This window comes from Capricornis sumatraensis, chromosome 6 (assembly GCF_032405125.1).
Source record: "Capricornis sumatraensis isolate serow.1 chromosome 6, serow.2, whole genome shotgun sequence".
NCBI lineage: Eukaryota > Metazoa > Chordata > Mammalia > Artiodactyla > Bovidae > Capricornis > Capricornis sumatraensis.
Genome location: NC_091074.1, coordinates 31,385,693 through 31,408,115, shown reverse-complemented (window position 1 = coordinate 31,408,115; position 22,423 = coordinate 31,385,693). Strand labels below are relative to the sequence as shown.

The 22,423-nt window shown below is 42.4% G+C and overlaps 1 protein-coding gene across 1 annotated transcript in view; it reads right to left on the bottom strand.

Annotated features, from left to right (window-relative positions):
• Window positions 1-22,423, bottom strand: part of KLHL9 (kelch like family member 9) — a 34,624-nt gene that overhangs the window by 1,074 nt on the left and 11,127 nt on the right. The window contains exons 2-3 of the mRNA XM_068973808.1: window positions 5,612-5,795; window positions 275-420 (exon numbers count right to left, since the gene is read on the bottom strand). The gene's annotated coding sequence lies outside the window, so the exon portion shown is untranslated. The remainder of the gene's footprint in view (window positions 1-274; window positions 421-5,611; window positions 5,796-22,423) is intronic.

The window sequence follows — 22,423 nt, the reverse complement described above, 5'->3', positions numbered from 1 at the left end:
TGCACTTACACCCCACTCGCAGGAACCTGCTTGCCCCAGCCCCACCTAGTGGTTGATCCAATGCTTAGGGAGAGAAGTAGCTCCACCTGCTAGTTCCTGAAAGGGAAATACCAATCCTGGTGATGGTCATCAGCCTGAGGTGTTCTGAGGGAGTGGAACCTGCTGTTGGTTTCCTTGATAAATGATGACCCAACCTGAAGTCTGTTTCCCATAGAAATGCTAATCTCCACCTACCCCTGGGCACCAAGTATCAAGGATGCCTGGCCTTTCTTACCTGCTGTTTGCTGTTGACAGTTGGGTGTTCTTTGAGAACGTTTGGCTATGTAGCATCCTCAGTCCAATAAACCACTGATGTCTCTGCCACCAACCTTGGGCTCAACCACAGGTGAACCAGCCAAGAAGCCAAAGAAGTTTTGAGTGCTGAGATGCAGGGAAATAAAAATGGGAAGCAGACTGGGGTCAGGGGTAGGGAAAGTGGGGGGAATGGGCAGGGGCACTAATCTCAAGGTGGCCTTCCACTAGCAAGAGCGACCCTGTGGCTGCTGTCCACCATGGGGCATGTCTTTCTTAATCCTTTTATTGGTGATACCCTGTTAACCTCAGTTTTGTTTAAAAGTAGCAGCCCTGTGCTCGAGGCCAATCTGTCTTGGGATGGCTGGTGAATGCAGGCAAAATGCAAGGGCTGAGGTGTCCTGTCAAATACTTTGGGAGTAACCTGATCAGGTAATCGATTGTACCAGCAACCTACCACCCCATCCCCAGAGCCACAGGCTTTGGGGATAATAACTGAGGACAGGCTTGTGAATTGGGTGTGACTGGTTCCCTTAAAGGGTTTCACTGGAACCTGTTGTGAACCCAACATATTAAGATACCATGGAGCTCCTGGGCCCAGCTCTGGAAGAGGATGGAGCAAGGACGCAGTGTGATGAAACCATAGCTCTCTGCTGTCCACAGTGTCTTAGAAGCAGTGGGAACCATAACCACATGCTTCTATGAGTCATCAAGCAATGGCAAAAATCACTTCTGGGGAATCTAGAACAGCTGTGAGCAATAAACAGGACTGCCGTTGTTCCCAAGCCCTTTCTAGATCCTTGGGCAGCAAAATCATAGGAATGATACCACTTCCAGAAGACTCTTAGGCAAGCAAAGCTTTTTATTACAACAGAGGACTTGTGCCCAAGGGAGAAGGGGCAAAAAAAGAAAAAGGAAAACCAAAGCAGCCTCCACGAGTAGAACAGCGAGTTACCTGTTTAAGAAAAGAGACTTTGTCTCATGAGCTGATAAGGATGGTAAGCACTGGTATTTCTACCTGACTGACAACCTTGCTGCTGGCAGGCTAATTGGAAGTCTTACTATGTGGCATCTGTTGTGAGGACTGAGGGTGAACAGACTGTGTGGTACTGCAGGCCAAGGCAGGAAACACAGACAGGGGTGACATTATCTGAGATGGTGTCAAGGCTTGTCTTTTTCTTACTGGTCAGAACCTCCCTGTATCATCCTTCTGGATTTTCTCCCTGACGAGGGTGGGGAATCAGCTGGAGGACTGGGTGACCATGGTGGCCTCACTGCAAATGAGTGTGCTGGCAGGGTGTGCAGCAGGACTGGGTGGGAAATTAGTCTGGCTAGTGCAGCCACGTTGGGCCAGCGAAGACCCTTGCCTTCTTCCTGTCCTGGGCCTAGTTTACTATGACACTTCTTAGCTGCTCTCCTTTGTTTATTTGTTATTTGGTTGCAGGGTACCTCTACACACTAGACTGGCCCCACGGATGTCTCTGAAGAGGGACACCAGGATAATAAGTTGTGCAGGGTATGTTCAGGGCAGAATGTATGGTCAGGTCGCTGAAGATGGCTCTTCTCCATCCCCTGCTAGACCCGTCCCTGCTACAGGTATACCCCACTCAAGGACCATGCTTGCCCGTCCTTCCTAATGGCCAAAAGGGCTCCACTGCTAGTTCATTAAGGAGAAATATCAGCCCTGGTGATGGACATTAACCTGAGGGGCTGTGAGGGACTGGCCCCAGCTGCTGGTTTCTTTAGTAACCGATGAACCAACCTCAGGTCAGTTTTGCCTAGAAATACTAGTCTGTATCCGCCCCCCCCCCTCCCCCCAACTAGAGTAGCAAAGATGACGGGTCTGTCGTTTGCTGTTCCCAGCTGGATGTTCTTGGAAGACCTCTGGCTTCAGACATGTAAGATCCCTAGTTCAATAAACCACTAATGTCTCTGCCACTTACTCTGGGCTCTTTCCTCAACCTCTAGGCTGGGCAACTCTAAAACTTGCAGGCCTGCCGGATGCAGCTCAACCACTGGTGAGCCAGCAAAGAAGCTCTGGTGAGTGCTGAGATGTAGGGAAATAAAACTGGGAAACAGACTAGGGTGGGGTTTGGGGAGAAAGGGTGGGGTTGCTAATCCCAAAGTGGCCCTCCACTAGAGGAGACCCTATGGCTGCTGTCTACTGAGAGGCATGTCTTTCCAGACCCTTACACTGATGATAGCCTGTTAATCTCAGGGTCTCTTTCCAGTTAGTTATAAAGTAGACATCCTTGCCCCTGGTCGATCTGACTGCACGGGGATGGCTGGTGCATGCAGGCAAAACGCAAGGACCTGGTTTCTTCCTTTATCAAATGCTTTGGGAGTTACTTGGTTGGGTAATTGATCGTACTCACCACCCCTAAACTGTTAAAAGCTACCGGTTTTAGGAATATTAACTGAGGACAGACTTGTGAATTGGACCCCAGACTACTGTCTGATCTTTTTTCACAATGGTTGTACTCTTATCGTCCTATCTCACCATAGACATTGATAGTGACCAAGGAATCCCAGTTTACTGGCCAAGTTCTGGTGTTTCCACCTACCTTATAACCTTGCTGCTGCAGGCTAGTTGTGGCACCAGCTGTGGGGTCTAGGGGTGGACAGACCATGTGGTACTGCAGCCAGGACAGGAAACACAGGCCTGGGTGGCATTATCTGAGAGTGCTCTTAAGGCTTATCTTTTTCTTACTGGTCAGGACCTCTCTGTATTGTCCTGCTAGATTTCCTCCTTAGCTTGAGGGCAGGGAATCAGCTGGAGGACTGGGTGACAGTGGTGGTCTCTCTGCAAAGTGAATCTGCTGGCTGGTGTGCAGCAGGATGCCAAGGGAAATCAGCCTGGCTAATGCAGCCACGTGGGGCCAATGAAGACTCTTGCCTTCTTCCTGTCCCAATTGCCAAGGGCCTTGCTTACTCTTGACACTTCTTAGCTGCTGTCCTTTGTATTTAATGCATTGATATTTGGTTGTAGACGCTGCTACATACTCTTGAGACTGAAAAAAGCTGGCTTAAAACTCAACATTCAGAAAACTTAGATCATGGCACCTGGTCCTATCACTTCATGGCAAATAGATGGGGAAACAGTGGAAACTTTTATTTTGGGGGGGCTCCAAAATCACTGCAGATGGTGACTGCAGCCATGAAGTTAAAAGATGCTTGATCCTTGGAAGAAAAGTGATGACCAACCTAGAAAGCATATTAAAAAGCAGAGACATTACTTTGTCAACAAAGATCTGTCTAGTTTTTCCTGTGGTCATGTATGGATGTGAGAGTTGGACTATAAAGAAAGCTGAGTGCCAAAGAATTGATGCTTTTGAACTGTGGTGTTGGAAAAGACTCTTGAGAGTCCCTTGGACTGCAAGGAGATCCAACCACTCCATCCTAAATGAAACCAGTTCTGAATAGTCATTGAAAGGACTGATGCTGAAGCTGAAACTCCAATACTTTGGCCACCTGATGAGAAGAGCTGACTCACTGGAAAAGACCCTGATGCTGGGAAAGATTGAAGGTGGGGAAAAGGGGATGAGAGAGGATGAAATGGTTGGATGGCATCACTAACTCAGTGGACATGAGTTTGAGGAAGCTCCAGGAGTTAGTGATGGACAGGGAAGCCTGGCGTGCTGCAGTCCATGGGGTTGCAAAGAATCGCACATGACTGAGCAACTGAACTGAACCGCTACATACTGGACTGACCCAGAGGATGTCTTAGAATATGGGCAGACCATGATTGTAAGGGCTGTGCAGGGTATGTAGGGAGGTGAGGTGTATGGTCAGGCCCTTCAAGATGACTTCTCTTGCTCTTTCTACATCTCCTACTAGACAGGTCCCTGCAGACCTACACTCCACTCACAGCAATGTGCTTGCCCTTGCCCCACCTAGTGGCTGTTCTAATACTTACGCCCAAAGGGCTCATCTGCTAGTTCCTAAAAGGTAAATTTCTCTGGAAGGAATGCTGCTGAAGCTGACACTCCAGTACTTTGGCCACCTCATGCGAAGAGTTGACTCATTGGAAAAGACTGATGCTGGGAGGGATTGGGGGCAGGAGGAGAAGGGGATGACAGAGGATGAGATGGCCGGATGGCATCACCGACTTGATGGACGTTGAGTCTGAGTGAACTCTGGGAGTTGGTGATGGACAGGGAGGCCTGGTGTGCTGCAATTCATGGGGTCGCAAAGAGTTGGACACGACTGAGCAAATGAACTGAACAGAAAAGGTAAATATTAGCCCTTGTGATGGCGGGTAACTTGAGTAGTTTAAAGGAAGAGCCCCATGCTGCTGGTTTCCTTAGTAACTGATGAGCCAAATCTGATGGAAATTCTCAGAATAGTAGTATCTTCTTCCCTCAAATAGGTGAGATTGCCTGCATTCCACTGGGTGTTGCTGCAGTATTTTGCTTAAGATTTCCTTTCCATTTAGCCATTGATTATTCTGTGTTTGTGCACATACAAGAATTGGTGGCCAGTAAGAGTTGAACACGATAGAAGCAACTGAACATGAAGGAGGTACAATGGAACAGAAGCATTCTCACATTTAAAGAGTGAAGTAGATTCAATTTGGTGAGAAATGGCAAGGTTTCTGAGGCACCTGTGGGATGGCAATTAGCACTGTTGGTATCCTTGGAAGATTAAATCTGTCAGTCTTTTGCCCTGTGGTTTTGCAACTTTGCTCTTTGAAGTGGAGACTATGAAATCTTTTATCTTCTGAAAGTTTCAAAACCAGTGCTTTTGATATTATTTCAAGGGACTTGGGTAAAGATGTGTTCACAATGCTGAATGTTTAATATACAATCTAACTACACTATGGCTAGGAGAATGTTAAGGACACATCTAAACCTTTTTTCTTAACCTATTAGTTGAAGGAAATAGAGCTTTTCTCAAATTCTTCAGATATTTTCTTGCATAGTTGAAAATGTTACTTATATGCATAAAATAGAAGAGGCCATGTTCCACCCTCCCCATCCACCCTGCGCCGTCAGAAAATATTAGCACCAAATTTCTTCTCTCTGACCGCTCAGGGAACAGATGGGGCTGGAAGACTGCTAGTTCTGAACGCTCTCCTTTCCTGATGTTGTAATGAAGCCCAGCAGCTACAGACCCCCAGAAACAGCTCTATAGTTAAACCAAGTCAGGGTTTCTTTTTTTTTTTTTTTTTGCAGTGAGAGATATCTCCGTGAAGAAACATGAGGCGGCTCAGGAGGAAGAAGTGGAAAGGGGATCTGTCCAGGGTTTGAGCTTGGATGACATGATTCTAAGGAAGTCAGGGAGGAGGGTGACAGTTCAGGGTTAAGATGTTTGAGCTCACCTGAGCTATTTTTCCGGAGGTCCTAGGAACACAGTGGAGCTTGGGGAGTTCTTGCTGCTTTCTTACGGTCACTCTAACGCTGAGAGGGTTGTGTTGTTTGCCACATATCTTTAGAAATGTTAGGAAGATCACCTTTTGTCCCCCGATGGAAGGGGATTAAAGAGAATCCTGTTTCTGTTTTTCCCTGGAAAATATAATGGATAGATAAGGAAGAGAGTGTATGAAAACCCACTCACTATATGAAGCTTTGCATCTGATTTGGGAATCAGGATGTTTCTCTGTTGTATCAAAGTGGCTCAGATCCTTCAAGATGATTAGAGATGTATGGGACAAACAGATAATAAATCTATGATGTGAGAGGAACAGTGTTTCTCAGCATTATATTCTTCATATTAATAAAAGCAGTTTTTATAAGTCAGCTTGAGTAGAAGAGAACTGTGGACAGTGTAGTAGAGATGAGGTCTAGAGTGTAGTCATTCCTCAGGGATGGACGAAGGCTAATACTAAGAGTTAAGTGGGAGTAGTGTGGAGATTTTTCTTTTGACCCTGCTCTTCTGAAAGACAGAAGTCGGATGGCGAAACAGTAAGATTGCTGCTGCTGTTTAGTCGCTAAGTCATGTCCAACTCTTTTGTGACCCTGGGAACTACAGCTGGCCAGACTCCTCTGTCTGTGGGGTTTCCTAGGCAAAGAATACCGGAGTGGGTTGCCATTTCTTTCTCCAGGGGTCTTCCCAACCCAGGAATCAAACCTGCGTCTCTTACTTCACAGGCAGATTCCTTCTCGCTGAGCCACCAGGGAAGCCGACAGTAAAGGATGCTAGAGGGAAGCTAATCACTTTTGGCAGGGATGGTGCACAGGAGTAGCAGGTTGTGCATTTTTCTTGTGCCTGATACCACCTCCTTCTGCAGTCATCTGTACATCTCTCTAAACAGAATGGTTTTGGTCCAGCAATATCTGTGAAGTATTAACTACCCCAAGGAAGTGAGATTATGGACAGAAGAATGGTCAGTTTTACTTTTAAAAAGAAAACATCCAGCTAGTGACTTGTTTGTAGTTCAAGACTGGTTAGTGCAGTAATGCCCTGGAGAAGGAAAGAGCAAGCCACTCCAGTATTGTTGCTTGGGAAAACCCATGGACAGAGAAGCGTGCTGGGCTACGGTCCATGGGGGTCACAAAAGAGTCAGACATGACTTGGCAACTAAACAACAGTAAGATGATTCTAGCTCTGTCACTGTCCTGAACAAAGTCCCCTTGCTGCTAACACCTCTGCACAGGACCAAGGCATCAGCAGACGTAGGTCATTCTCAAAGTTACAGTCCTGGTTGCTGCTTAGGTCTTGATAGGGATTCTCTATGGTGTCCCAGTAGACACTCCACATAGGCAGGTTGTCTACTGGGAGCTCTGACCAGATGCAAGTGCCCAGGAGGATATGTAAAAACACATTTCTGGAACTCAGTTTGGGGGCCAAGAGAACACCTCTCAGCTCAGTCTATACATAAAGAAGCTGTTGCATGTGGCTGGTAAGTGGTTGTACTACCAGGTAAGTGGTGAGGGTGAATGAGAAGTGCAGATACCAATACTGGAGAAGTAAACTAAGTGGACACTTTAAGTGGAGTCCATAACCCACTCCCCTTACAGGTAAAGGAGGAAAAGTTGAGGGCACAGGTTAGTTCACTAATGGAAAGTCAGCCTGGAAGGTCAGACAGCGCTTTTTTTCCCATTCTCTAAGTGTAAGTGATGCCTTTGAGTGTGTCTGGGTACACAGCATACATGGAAGGTTTGTGAACAGTGTTATCAGGAGAAGGATGGAGAGCTCAATAACCAAACACTCTGCCTACTATGAAGAAATGAGTTTTATTGATCACTAATCCCTGTCTGGAATGTGTTGGCTTCTAAGTGATAAACTATCCTTCTCAAATAACATAAAAGTTCAGTCAGTAGAAATTAGACCTGTCCCTCACTCACACATATAGAGTCTGCTGATAGGCTGTTGGGTGAAATAACACAAAGAATGAGAAACCTCTACCACTATAGTCAGAGCCTTCTGGAAGATGGACTAGTAAAGAGCTAGAAATACTACATGAACTTAAAACTGAGAAGGGCCTATATATACAGTGAAACAACTGAGCTCAGGTAACAGACATTAACTGCCATCAGCAGCTTTATATTCATCTTGTTCTAATACTGTATTAAATAGAACAGGAGGACAAGCTTATATCTAGAAAAGATCTATGGGCGTAAGTGCATTCTTGACAGCCTTCAGGAGGCACAATTAAGAGGTCACCTGAGGGAGAGAATGCTCAGTACACGAACATTTCGCTCTGAGACAATGTTTTGGAGACAGATGAAATGGGTAGTTCCCTGTGTGTGTGCTAAGTCACTTCAGTCATTCAGTCATGTCTGACTCTGCAACCCTATGGACAGCAGCACGCCAGGCTTCCTTGTCCATCACCAATTCCCGGAGCCTACTCAAACTCATGTCCATTGAGTCAGTGATACCATGCCAACCATCCTCTGTCATCCCCCTTTTCCTCCCGCCTTCAATCTTTCCCTGTACCAGGGTCTTTTCCAATGAGTCAGTTCTTTACATCAGGTGGCCAAAGTATTGGAGTTTCAGCTTCAGCATCAGTCCCTCCAATGACTATTCAGAACTGATTTCCTTTAGGATGGACTAGTTGGATCTCCTTGCAGTCCAAGGGACTCTCAAGAGTCTTCTCCAGCACCACAGTTCAAAAACATCAATTCTTTGGTGCTCAACTTTCTTTATAGTCCAATTCTCACATCCACAAATGACTACTGGAAAAACCACAGCTTTGACCATACAGACCTTTGTTGGCAAAGTAATGTGTCTACTTTTTAATATGCTGTCTAGGTTGGTCGTAGCTTTTCTTCCAAGGAGCAAGTGTCTTTTGGGCTGCAGTCACCATCTGCAGTGATTTTGGAGCCCCAAAAATAAAGTCTGCCACTGTTTCCCTATCTATGTGCTATGAAGTGATGGGACCAGATGCCATGAGCTTAGTTTCTGAATGTTGAGTTTTAAGTCAACTTTTCACCCTCTTCTTTCACTTTCAAGAGGCTTTTTAGTTCCTCTTCACTTTCTGCTGTAAGGGTGGTGTCATCCGCATATCTGAGGTTATTGATATTTCTTTCGGCAATCTGTGCTTCATCCAGCCCAGCATTTCACATGATGTACTCTGCATAGTTTAAATAAGCAGGGTGACAATATACAGCCTTGACGTACTGCTTTCCCAATTTGGAACCAGTCTGTTGTTCCATGTCCAACTCTTTGGGACCCTATGGACTGTAGACCGCCAGACTCCCTCTGTCCATGGGATTCCCCAGGCAAGAGTTCTGGAGTGGACTGGCACACCCTCCTCCAGGGGATCTTCCTGACCCAGGAAGATCAAACACTGATCAAACACTCCTCTCCTGCATTGGCAGGTGAGTTCTTTACCACTAGCGCCACCTGGGAAATGGGTAGTTCCCTAGCCCCAAAATAGGCTTTCTTGGAGCCCAGGGATGGTACTAAAAAGAATTTGGATCGGCTGGTCCAGAAGCCACTGTCTATGACACATGAGTGCTTACGTACATGTTGCTCTCTGGGATGGATGAAAGCTTTGTGGCTAGAGCAGTGACCTGATCCTAGCATCTGCATGGGCAAAGCAATATAAAAAGCCCTTATGATAGTATAAGTTTACCAAGTTTACTTATACCTGCGTATTTGCACATTAAAACCTTTCTGCAATTATAAGATTTACTCTTAGTGTGATACTTTGTAAGCTGAAGCTTTCAGTTTACAATCCATTTTTTAAAAAAGCCACATAGTAATGGGTGTGAATACTCAAAATCCAGATGATATGTTTCAGATTTGTATCAAACTCAGATTATATGAATTTATCAATAAGATAAAAGCCAAAGCAATTTAAATCTGTATTTTTGTGCTACACCAAATAAAGTGGAGTAGACAGACCTTGTCTTACGAGCATGCCAAAACCTGCAGAACAACATCAATGAAGCAGACCAGAACCAACCAGAAGAGATCTTCTACAACTAAAGACATGAAAAAAGAAACTACAGTGAGACTGGGAAGGAGGGGCAGACTTGGATATAGTCATGTTCCATACCACCCCTCCTGGGATGGGAGACCCACAAACTGGTATAGTTCTATTGCAGAAGTTTTCTCATAGAAGTAAGTTTTGAGCCCCACATTGGGCTCCTCAGCCTGAGGGTCCTGCACCAAGAAGTTGAGTCCCCAGAGCATTTGGCTTTGAAGGTCAGTGGGGCTTATTTCTCCCAGTCCTTTGGGACTCACAAAATTGACTCCTCTTTTAAAGGGCACACAATCTCTCTGCAATGAGACCCAGGGTAAAAGCAGAAAATTGACAGGACCTCAGGCCAGACCTACCTGCTGGTCTTGGGGAGTCTCTCGGAGAGGTAGCAGGATGGGTGGCTGCAGCTGACCCCAGGGACACAGCCATCAGCAGCAGACCCTTCAGCCACATGGACACTGGATGGGCAGGCACTGTTGTGGGATCCTCCCTCTAGCTCATCAGTGCCAAGACCTGGCCCCACCCAACAGCTGTTAGGGGCCAGTGCTGGGACACCTCAGGCCACACAACTTACTGGGTAGGATAACAGTGGACAGGTTGTATAAGGGGAGGTGGGGGAGAGGGGTACCAGACCTCAGACTCAAAACCACAATCTTGCAGCCAGTGGACCCAGCCTACCCACAGCTAACCACACCATGCACTGGGACAAGCTGGCCCTGGCCCTGCCCACTAGCATGCCAAAACAAGCTTAGGGACACCCCATACCCAGCTGTGTCCGGAACCCCACCCCCACCCCCCACTGATACCAGCTCTGGGATCTCTGGGCCCTGCAGCCTGACTCTAGGATCTAGCTTTGCCTGCCAGTAGTCTGGAACTAATTTGAGGAGCTACCCTGGGACCTGGCATGAAGCCCATCACCAGTGGGCAGGCAACAGCCCCAGTCTTCTGGACCTTGGCTCCGCTTACCAGTGAGCCAGCACTAGCCCTGCAGCCCCTGGGGTCCTGAAGAGAGACAAGGCCCCACCAACCAGCAGGTGGCAGCCTGTGAACCAGGCAAGGCATGGCAACCAACCATAATAGGAGCTAACTAAGCTTACCAGACTCCCCACATAGCCCACCTGCCACAATCAAGGACCCACACCACCCTTGTTGGGGGGGAGAGGAATGCCTAGAGCATTTGGCATAGGAAATGAGAGGGGCCTGCACTGCTAGAATGCATAAGATGTTTCCTAGAGAAGGCTACTTCTGCAAGAACACACAAAATGAGAAACATGTTCCAGATGAAGGAAGAATGAAGTAGATATACAGCTTAACCAAGAAGAGTTCAGGGTAATAATGAAAGAACTTGGGAAAAGAATGAATGCACAGAGAAGTTAGAAAATTTTTAACAGTAAGAATAAATATAAAGAACACAATAACTGAAATGGAAAATATACATGAAGGAATCAAAAACAGACTAAGAGACACAGAGAAATGAACCAGTGAGCTGGACACCTCTGGGATTACAATAAGCACACTAATTATTTGCATTATAGGGGTCCCAGAATGAGGAGAGGGGGAAAAGGAGCTGAGAACATATCTGAAGATATACTAATTGAAAACTTCCGTAACCTGGGAATGGAAACAGTCGTGTAAGTCCAGGAAGCAGAGTCCCAGAGAGGATTAACCCCAAGAGGAAAACACCAAGACACTGTAATTTAAATGAGAAAAATTAAAGAGAATATTAAAAGCAGCAAGAGAAAAACAATAAACATACAAGGGAATCCCCATAAGACTATCAGGTAGTTTTTCAGCAGAAATTCTGCAGGCCAGAAGGGAGTGGCACAATATATTTAAAGTGATGAAAGCAAACAACCTCCAAACAAGAATACACAGCAAGGCTCTCCTTCAGATTTGGTGAAGCATCATGGATGAGCAAAAGCTAAAAGAATACAGCACTACCAAACCAGCTTTACAAACGATCAAGGAACTGTTCTACGCCAAAAAAGAGAAAAAAAAAAACATAACAAAAGCCACAACTAGAAACAAAATTATGCAATGAAAAAGCTCACTAGTAAAGGCAGGCATGCAGTAAAGGTAGAAAATCATCCAAGCACAAAGCTAGTAGGAATATTAAAAGACAAAAGTAGTCAAATCATCTATATCCACAATAAGCAGTTAAGGGGTACACAAAATAACTATATAAAACATACCAAAAACAGTAACCGAGGGGAGGAAAGTACAATGCATTTGAAGTAAAGAGACCAGCAACTTAAAACAATCGTGTATGTATATAATATATAGATTGCTATATAAAAGAGTCATGTCTGACTCTTTGGGATCCCATGAACTGTAGCCCTCCAGGCTCCTCTGTCCATGGGATTCTCCAGGCAAGAATACTGGAGGGGGTTGCCATTTCCTCCTCCAGGGGGTCTTTCTGACCCAGGGATCAAACCTGGGTCTCTTGTGTCTCTGGCCTTGGCAGGCGGGCTCTTTACTGCTGAGTCACCTGGCGACTGCTATAATATATAGATTGCTATATAAAAACCTCATGGGAACCACAAAATTAAACATCTATAATGCATTCACAAAAAAGAAACCCAAACAACATTTAAGATCATCATCAAATCATGAAAACAAAAGGGAAAAAAAGACCTACAAAACTCCCGAACAATTAACAAAATGGCAATAAGGATATCATGTTGATAATAATTTTAAATGCAAATGGACTAAACGCTTCAATCAAAAGACATACAGTGGCTGAATGGACACAATAAGACCTGTACAAATATGCTGTCTATAAGAGACTTCATTCAGATCTAGAGACACACAGTGAAAGTGGGGGGATGGATAAAGTTATCCTATGCAAGTGGAAGTCAGAAGAAAGCTAGAGTAACAATACTTATTAGACAAAATGAGACTAGAGGTCAACTGCAAAAAAGCACAAACACACAAACATGTGGAAGCTAAACAATACACTGCTGAACAACCAGTGGATCATTGAAGAAATCAGAGGAAATTAAAAAAAAAATACTTAAAGGTAAATGAAAATGAAACCATAATAATCCAAAATCTATGAGATGGAGTAAGAGCAGTTTTAACAGGGTAGTTTACAGCAATACAAACTTACCTCAGGAAACTAGAAAAATCTTAACAACCTAACTTTACACCTAAAGGAACTAGAGAAAGAACAAAACCCAATGTTAGTAGAAGCAAAAGATCAGAGTAGAAATAAAGACTAAAAAACAAAGGAAAGACCAATGAAACTGAGTTGGTTCTTTGAATAGATAAACAAGATTGAAAAACTTTAGCCACCCTCATTAAGAAAAGGGTGGGGGAGCGGTTAAATCAATAAACTGAGAAATGAAAAAGGAGATGTTACAACCCAGACCACAGAAATACAAAGTATCCTAAGAGACAGCTACAAACTATATGCCAGTAAAATGGACAACCGAGAAGAAATGGACAAATTCTTATAAGAGTACCATATCCCAAGACCAAATTAGGAAGAAAGAAAGAGAAAATATGAATGGACCAATCACCAGTAGTGAAATTAAACTAATAATTTTAAGAATTCACAACAAACAAAAGTCCAGGACCAGGTGGCTTCACAGGTGAATTTTACCAAACATTTGAAGAGTTAACACCTATCCTTCTCAAACTATTCTCAACAATTTCAGAGGAACACTTCCATATTCATTCTATGGGGCCAGCATTACCCTGATACCAAAACCAAACAGACACCACAAAAAAATAAAATTACAGGCCAGTATTACTGATGAACATAGTTGCAAAACTATTCAAAAAATATTAGCAAACTGAATCCAATACATTAAAAGGATCATTCACCATGATCAAGTAGGATTTTATCTCAGAGCTGCAAGGACTTTCCGATACCCACAAATCAATCGATGTGATATACCACATTAAAAAAAACTGAAAAATCAAAACCATATGATCATCTTAGTAGAGGCAGTAAAAGCTTCTGACAAAATTCACATCCATTTATGGAAAAAAAAAAAAAAAAAAACAACTCTCCAGAAAATGGGCATAGAGGGAACATAAGATAATAGAAGCCATATATGCCAAACTGACGCCTAACATCATACTCAATGGTGAGAAGCAAAAAGAATTTCCTCTAAGGTCAGAAGAAACAAAACAAGGATGCTCACTCTTACTGTTTTTATTTAACAGTCTTGGAAGTCCTAGCCACAGCAAAAGAAAAAGAAATAAAAGGAACCTGAATTGGAAAAGAACTGAAATTGTCACTGTTGGCAGATGACACAATACTATTCATAGATCCTAAAGATGCCATTGAAAACTATTAGAGCTAATCAATGAATTTGGTAAAGCTGTAGGATACAAAATTAATATCCAGAAACCGCTTGCATTTCTGTATATATACTAACAATGAACTATCAGAACAAGAAACTTAGGGAACAATCCCATTTACCATATCAAAACAAATAAAATACCTAGGAATAAACCTATCTAAGGAGGTAAAAGATCTGTACTCAGAAACTTATTAATAAGACACTGGTGAAAGAAACTGAAGACACCACAGATGGAAAGATGGTACCATGTTCTTGGACAGGATGATTTAATACTATTGGAATGACCAAACTATCCAAGGGAATCTACAATTCAGTGTGATTGCTATCAAAATACCAAGGGCATTTTTCAGAACTACAACAAATAATTTTAAAACTTGTATGGAAACAAAAGACCTCAAACAGCCAAAACAATCTTGAGAAAGAAGAATGGAGTTAGAGGAATTATGTTTCCTGACTTCACAGTGTATTAGAAACCTATAGTAATCAAAACAGAATGGTACTGGCACAAAAACAAGACACATAGATCAATGGAAAAGTATAGAGAGCCAAGAAACAAACTGAAGTACTTACAGTCAATTAATCTGACAAAAGAGGCAAGAATATACATTAGCAAAAAGTCTTTTCAATAAGTGGAGTGGGGAAAACTGGACAGTTATGTGTAAAAAAACAAAATTAGAACATTCTCTAACACCATTTACAAAAATAAACTCAAAGTGGATTAAAGACCAAAATGTATAAAGTTCCTAGAGGAAAACACTGGCAGAATACCCTTTGACATAAATTGTAGCAGTATTTTATCTGTCTCCTAAAACAAAGTAAATAAAAGGAAAAATAAACAAATGTGATCTAATAAAACTTAAAAGATTTGGCAAAGCAAAGGAAACCACCAACAAAATGAAAAGATAACCTACTGATTGGGGCTTCCCTGGTGGTTCAAGAGGTTAGAGCGTCTGCCTGGAATGCGGGAGACCCCGTTCCATCCCTGGGTTGGGAAGATCCCCTGGAGAAGGAAATGGCAACCCACTCCAGTACTCTTGCCTGGAAAATCCTATGGATGGAGGAGCCTGGTAGGCTACAGTCCATGGGGTCGCAAAGAGTCGGACACTACTGAGCGCTTTCACTTTCACTGATTGGCAGAAGATATTTACAAATGATATGGGGTTAATTCCTTAACCCCTTAAGGCCTATAAAGGGTTAATATCCAACATACATAAACAGTTCATAAAACTTGGCATCAAAAAACAACCTGATTAAAAAATGGGCAGAACTGAACAGATATTTTTCCTAAGTAGGAAATGCAGATGGCTAACAGGCACAAGAAAAGATATTCAACATTGCTAATCATCAGGGAAAAGGAAATCAAAGCCAAAATGAAATGTCACCTCACCCCTGTCAGAATGGCTATCATTAAAAAGAATACAAACAAATGTTGGCGAGGATGTGGAAAAAAATGGAATCCTTGTACACTGTTGGTGGGAATGTAAATGGGTGCAGCCACAGGAAAAAATATGGCGGTTTCTCAAAATACGACAAAATGCAAGAAACTACGAATAAGATTATCATATGACCCAGCATTACATATCCAGAAAAAACAAAAATATCAATTCAAAAAGATAATATATGCATCCCAATGTACATAGCAGCATTATGACTGACAAGATATGGAAACAACCTAAGTCCATCAAGGGTTGAATGGATAAAGATGTGATATCTATATATAATGGAATACCGCTCAGCCAATAAAAAGAATGAAAATGTTGCCACTTACAGCAACATGGATGGACTTGGATGGTATTATGCTAAGTGAAGTAAGTCAGACAAATAGTGTACAATATCACTTATATGTGGAATCTAACAAACACAACAAACTAGAGAATATAACACAAAAAAAGCAGCCTCACAGATACTGAAAACAAACTAGTGGTTACCAGTGGGAAGAGGGAAGGGGTAATACAAGGGATAGGGGATTAAGGGATAGGTACAAACTATTATGTATAAAGAAGCCACAAGGATATACAATACAGGGAATATAGGCAATGATGATTGCAGCCATGAAATTAAAAGATGCTTACTCCTTGGAAGGAAAGTTATGACCAACCTAGACAGCATATTCAAAAGCAGAGACATTACTTTGCCAACAAACGTCTGTCTAATCAAGGCTATGGTTTTTCCAGTAGTCATGTATGGATGTGAGAGTTGGACTGTGAAGAAAGCTGAGTGCCAAAGAATTGATGCTTTTGAACTGTGGTGTTGGAGAAGACTCTTGAGTCCCTTGGACTGCAAGGAGATCCAACCAGTCCATTCTGAAGGAGATCAGGAGCATTTTGAAAGATGGTGGAGGAATAGGATGGGGAGACCACTTTCTCCCCTGAAAATTCATTAAAAGAACATTTCAACCCTGAGTAAATTCTACAAAACAACTTCTCAATGCTGGCAGAGGACATCAGGCACCCAGAAAAGCAGATCATTGTCTTCAAAAACGGGTAGGAAAAAATATAAAAGATGAAAAAAGAGACAAAGGAGGTAGGGAGGGAGCTCCGTCCCGGGAAGGGAGTCCCGTCCCAGGAAGGGAGTCTTAAAAAGAGAGAAGTTTCCAAACACCAGGAAACACTCTCGCAGCCAAGTCTGTGGCGAGCCTTGGAAGCACAGAGGGCAACATAACAGGGAAGAAAAATAAATAAATAACTAAAACCAACAGATTACGAGCCCAACGGTAACTCCCCCAGCAGAGAAGCAGCGCAGGCGCCTGCATGCGCCACTAGCAAGCGGGGGCTGGGCAGGGAGGTGCGGGCTGCAGTGCTTTTTAAGAATCGGGCCGGAATGCCCCGAGTGTAACCAGAGCGAACTAACTTGGACTAGCATACCAAACTGTGGGATAGCTACCACGGGAAAAGCTCTAACATAAGACACCGCCAGGACCGCGCACAGAACAAAGGACAAAACAGAAATAGCCGGCTACCGGCCATCCCCCTCCGGAGACAGGCAGCCAGAGCCGGAAGGGCTGGAAGGGGGCAATCGCAGCCCCAGAGAGACTTTACCTACCAAACTGCAAGCAGGCTTCTTTGCTAAGACTTCTTGGGGTCCTGACAGTCACCATCCGCCTGACAAGGGGAGCCAGCAGTACACCCAGAAAACAGAGAAGCAGGGACAGGAAAGGCGATAAGTTGCAGTGACCGCGCTCGCCAAACACCTGAGCTACTCGGTCCTGGGAAGGGCACAAAACGCAGGCCCAACCAAATATGCGCCTCTGAGGGCTACCTGAGAGCCGAGCCTGAGCAACTTAGACCGGGGAGGTGCACGCAGCCTAGGGTCGGCCTCAGACGGTTCCCGGCGGAGCAACCTAGAGCCTGAGCAGTTTGTGCACCGCGAGCAGGGGCAGGCCCAGCGGGGCTGAGACACTGCAAGCACACGCCAGTGTTATTTGTTTGCAGCATCCCTCCCTCCCCACAGCGCAACTGAACAAGTGAGCCTAAAAAAAAAAAAAGTGTCCACCACCGCCCCACTGTGTCAGGGTGGAAATCAGACACTGAAGAGACCAGCAAACAGAAGAAGCTAAACAGAGGGAACCACCTTGGAAGTGACCCCACACTGCCCACACCAGAGGAAGTCCCAGGTATATCTTTACTATTTTTACAACCATTCTCTTTTGTTGTTGTTGTTGATGTTGTTGTTTGATTGTTTTTTCTTCTCCTTTTTTTTAACTTTAAAAAAATTTTAAGTCCTCTATTTCTTTTAATTTTAATAACCTACTATAACTTTTCAAAAAAAAAACCCTATTTTTAAAGCAAACGCCATATATATCTTTTGTTGTTGTTGTTTTTTAATAATTCTCGTGACTTTTTTCTTCTTTTCTTTAATATTGAAATTTTGAAAATCCAAACTGTACTCTAGATTTTGAATCTTTGCTTTTCAGTATTTGTTGTCAATTTTGTACATTTATGAACCCAATCTTCAGTACCCAATTGTACCTGAGAGCGAGATTACTGGCTTGACCACTCTCTCCTCCTTTGGACTCTCCTTTTTCTCCACCAGGTTGTCTCTGTCTCAGCCCTCCCCCTTCTCGTCTCTACCCAACTCTGTGAATCTCTGTGTGTTCCACTGGCTGGATCTGTGTCTCTCCTTTTCATTTCCCTCTTTTATCCTCCTGGCCACCTCTGTCTACTTCTTCCCTCTCTTCTTCCCTGTATGACTCCTGTGAAGTACTCTGAGCAGTCCAGACTGTGGAGCACACATAAGGAAGTGATTACTGGCTAGCTTGCTCTCTCCTCTTTTGATCCCACCTCATCTCATTCCAGTCACCTCTAACACCCCTCTCCCTCTTCTCTTCTCCATGTAACTCAGTGAACCTCTCTGGGTGTCCCTCAATGTGGAGAAACCTTTCATCTTTAACCTAAATGTTTTATCATTGGTGCTGTATAGATGGAGAAGTCTTGAGGCTACTGTAAAAATAAAACTGAAAACCAGAAGCAGGAGGCTCAAGTCCAAATCCTGAGAACATCAGAGAACTCCTGAATCCAGGGAACATTAATCGATAGGAGCTCATCAAACACCTCCAAACCTACACTGAAGCCAAGCACCACCCAAGGGCCAACAAGTTCCAGAGCAAGACATACCACACAAATTCTCCAGCAACACAGGAACACACCCCTGAGCTTCAACATACAGGCAGCTCAAAGTTACTCCAAAACCATAGACATCTCATAACTCATTACTGGACACTTCATTGCACTCCAGGGAGAAGAAATCCAGCTCCACCCACCAGAACTCCGACACAAGCTACCCTAACCAAGAAACCTTGACAAGCCACGGATACAACACCACCCACAGTGAGGAAACTCCATAATAAAGAGAACTCCACAAATTCCCAGAGTATACAAAGGCCACCCCAAACTCAGCAATATAACCAAGATGAAGAGACAGAGGAATATCCAGCAGGTAAAGGAACAGGAGAAATGCCCACCAAACCAAACAAAAGAGGAAGAGATAGGGAATCAACCTGATAAAGAATTCCGAATAATGATAGTGAAAATGATCCAAAATCTTGAAATCAAAATGGAATCACAGATAAATAGCCTGGAGACAAGGATTGAAAAGATGCAAGAAAGGTTTAACAAGGACCTAGAAGAAATAAAAAAGAGTCAATATATAATGAATAAGGCAATAAATGAGATCAGAAACACTGTGGAGGCAACAAATAGTAGAATAATGGAGGCAGAAGATAGGATTAGTGAAACAGAAGATAGAATGGTAGAAATAAATGAATCAGAGAGGAAAAAAGAAAAATGAATTAAAAGAAATGAGGACAATCTCTGAGACCTCCAGGAAAATATGAAATGCTCCAACATTCAAATTAAAGGAGTCCCAGAAGAAGAAGACAAGAAGAAAGACCATGAGAAAATCCTTGAGGAGATAATAGTTGAAAACTTCCCTAAAATGGGAAAGGAAATAATCACCCAAGTCCAAGAAACCCAGAGAGTTCCAAACAGGATGAACCCAAGGCGAAACACCCCAAGAGACATATTATTCAAATTAACAAAGATCAAATGCAAACGCAAAGAACAAATATTAAAAGCAGCAAGGGAAAAATAACAACACACCAGGGGATTCCCATAAGGATAACTCCAGATCTTTCAATAGAGGGAATGGCAAGACATACTTAAAATGATGAAGGAAAATAACCTACAGCCCAGATTACTGTACCCAGCAAGGATCTCATTCAAATATGAAGGAGAAATCAAAAGCTTTACAGACAAGCAAAAGCTGAGAGAATTCAGCACCACCAAACCAGTGATCCAACTAATGCTAAAGGATATTCTCTAGACAGGAAACACAAAAAGGGTGTATAAACCCGAACCCAAAACAATAAAGTAAACGGCAATGGGATCATACTTATCAATAATTACCTTAAACGTGAATGGGTTGAATGCCCCAACCAAAAGGCAAAGACTGGCTGAATGGATACAAAAACAAGACCTCTATATATGCTGCCTACAAGAGACCCACCTCAAAACAAGGGACACATACAGACTGAAAGTGAAGGGCTGGAAAAAGATATTCCGTGCAAATAGAGACCAAAAGAAAGCAGGAGTAGCAATACTCATATCTGATAAAATAGACTTTAAAACAAAGGCTATGAAAAGAGACAAAGAAGACCACTACATAATGATTAAAGGATCAATCCAAGAAGATATAACAATTATAAATATATATGCATCCAACATAGGAGCACTGCAATATGTAAGACAAATGATAACAAATATGAAAGGGGAAATTAACAATAACACAATAATAGTGGGAGACTTTAATATCCCACTCACATCTATGGACAGATCAACTAAACAGAAAATTAACTAAGAAACGCAAACTTTAAATGATACAATAGACCAGTTAGACCTAATTGATATCTATAGGACATTTCACCCCAGAACAATGAATTTCACCTTTTTCTCAAGTGCTCATGGAACCTTCTCCAGTTAGATCACATCCTGGGCCATAAATCTAACCTTGATAAATTCAAAAAAATCGAAATCATTCCAAGCATCTTTTCTGACCATAAGGCATTAAGATTAGATCTCCATTACAGGAGAAAAACTATTAAAAATTCTAACATATGGAGGCTGAACAACATGCTTCTGAATAATCAACAAATCACAGAAGAAATCAAAAAATAAATCAAAATATGCATAGAAACGAATGAAAATGAAAACACAACAACCCAAAACCTGTGGGACACTATAAAAAAAGCAGTGCTAAGATGAAAGTTCATAGCAATACAGGCATACCTCAAGAAACAAGAAAAAAGTCAAATAAATAACCTAACTACACCTAAAGCAACTAGAAAAGGAAGAAATGGAGACCCCCAGAGTTAGTAGAAGGAAAGAAATCTTAAAAATTAGGGCAGAAATAAATGCAAAAGAAACAAAAGAGACCATAGCAAAAATCAACAAAGCCAAAAGCTGGTTCTTTGAAAGGATAAATAAAATCGACAAACCATTAGCCAGACTCATCAAGAAACAAAGGGAGAAAAATCAAATCAATAAAATTAGAAATGAAAATGGAGAGATCACAACAGACAACACAGAAATACAAAGGATCATAAGAGACTACTATCAGCAATTCTATGCCAATAAAATGGACAACGTGGAAGAAACAGACAAATTCTTAGAAAAGTACAACTTTCCAAAACTAAACCAGGAAGAAATAGAAAATCTTAACAGACCCATCACAAGCACGGAAATTGAAACTGTAATCAGATCTCTTCCAGCAAACAAAAGCCCAGGTCCAGATGGCTTCACAGCTGAATTCTACCAAAAATTTCGAGAAGAGCTAACACCTATCCTACTCAAACTCTTCCAGAAAATTGCAGAGGAAGGTAAACTTCCAAACTCATTCTATGAGGCCACCATCACCCTAATACCAAAACCTGACAAAGATGTCACAAAAAAAGAAAACTACAGGCCAATATCACGGATGAACATAGATGCAAAAATCCTCAACAAAATTCTAGCAATCAGAATCCAACAACACATTAAAAAGATCATACACCATGACCAAGTGGGCTTTTATCCCAGGGATGCAAGGATTCTTCAATATCCACAAATAAATCAATGTAATTCACCACATGAACAAATTGAAAAATAAAAGCCATATGATTATCTCAATAGATGCAGATAAAGCCTTTGACAAAATTCAACATCCATTTATGATAAAAACTCTCCAGAAAGCAGGAATAGGAGGAACATACCTCAACATAATAAAAGCTATATATGACAAACCCACAGCAAACATTATCCTCAATGGTGAAAAATTGAAAGCATTTCCTCTAAAGTCAGGAACAAGACAAGGGTGCCCACTTTCACCGCTACTATTCAACAGAGTTCTGGAAGTTTTGGCCACAGCAATCAGAGCAGAAAAAGAAATAAAAGGAATCCAAATTGGAAAAGAAGAAGTAAAACTCTCACTGTTTGCAGATGACATGATCCTCTACATAGAAAACCCTAAAGACTTCACCAGAAAATTACTAGAGCTAATCAATGAATATAGTAAAGTTGCAGGATATAAAATCAACACACAGAAATCCCTTGCATTCCTATACACTAATAATGAGAAAGTAGAAAAAGAAATTAAGGAAACAATTCCATTCACCATTGCAACGAAAAGAATAAAATACTTGGAATATATCTACCTAAAGAAACTAAAGACCTATATATAGAAAACTATAAAACACTGATGAAAGAAATCAAAGAGGTGACTAATAGATGGAGAAATATACCATGTTCATGGATTGGAAGAATCAATATAGTGAAAATGAATATACTACCCAAATAATCTACAGATTCAATGCAATCCCTATCAAACTACCAGCGGTATTTTTCACAGAGCTAGAACAAATAATTTCACAATTCGTATGGAAATACAAAAAACCTCGAATAGCCAAAGCAATCTTCAG